General features: G+C 26.0%; 1 protein-coding gene across 1 annotated transcript in view; it reads right to left on the reverse strand.

Moving 5' to 3' along the window:
• Positions 1–1,032, reverse strand: part of LOC108971207 (myocyte-specific enhancer factor 2) — a gene marked incomplete in the record, with an annotated part of 66,503 nt that overhangs the window by 62,815 nt on the left and 2,656 nt on the right. Inside the window, 1 exon segment of the mRNA XM_018937098.1 lies at positions 622–956.

Here is a 1,032-nt window from a genome sequence, read left to right on the forward strand (position 1 = left end):
AAAAAATTTGGCGAAAAAGGTACAACCACTGCTACCATGATTCAAAGAAATTAGTAAAATAAACTTAACGACAAGTAAAAATACTTAGGGAAAACAAGTCTACGGAGAATGTGTCTAAACCCGCGCCTTATACCATTTCAAAAAAAAAAAAAAACACATAGTGTCAACATAATTTTAGCCCGATGTAGCCACTTTGGCTTTGTTGAAGAACAACAATGTCCATTTTGTGCAATTATCAAGCGGAACTTAAAAACGGATCATCGAGTTGCCGAAAAAGTCGACGTATTTAAAAAAAAAAAACACTATCTTAAGGCAAGTCGTAACGTTACAAAAGAAGGAGTGAAGAATTTAATGAAGGGAAATGAATGAAAAATTCGGCACAAATTAAAAGACTACTAGTTTTATTGAAAAGTGGATAAAAACTCTTCTATTTGTTATTAAAAAAAAATTACAAACACAAATTAGTAAAATCCATTACATTACAAATAAAACATTATGTGCAGTTTCTTAATTTATATATATGTTGTATAAACATAATAAAAAAAATAATAAAAAAAATATATAATATAACCAAACTAAAAAATTATATTTTTTTAAATTATTATTTTTTTTTTTACTTACAGCAACTTGCGAAATTTTTGTAAGCTTCTCTCCACTCAAACACTATAATTCTGCTGCAACTTATTTTGCTGAATTTTCCGTTGTTATTGTTTATTTAATTATTTTTCACTCACTGGTTTTGCTTGTAAGTTATTCAAAAGTTTGATTTCAGTTCAAAATTTTTAGAAATGCTTTTTACTTGCATTTCACAAAGTCTACAAAATTCAGCATACAAATATCACCATACGGATTCGGAGAGATTTCAAAAAACAGATTTTTTCTTTAGTTTATATTTTATGGTAAATGTTTATCAAAAATGTTTAAAATCTGCAGTATATTTTAAAGTTGATTAAAACCTGTTTTGTAAGTTTTTATTAAAATTAAAATTGAAATTGTGCACGGAATTAAAAACTGAAAGCATTTTTTTTAATT

Source organism: Bactrocera latifrons, unplaced genomic scaffold (genome assembly GCF_001853355.1).
Source record: "Bactrocera latifrons isolate USDA-ARS-PBARC rearing strain unplaced genomic scaffold, ASM185335v1 scaffold_33, whole genome shotgun sequence".
NCBI classification, from domain to species: domain Eukaryota; kingdom Metazoa; phylum Arthropoda; class Insecta; order Diptera; family Tephritidae; genus Bactrocera; species Bactrocera latifrons.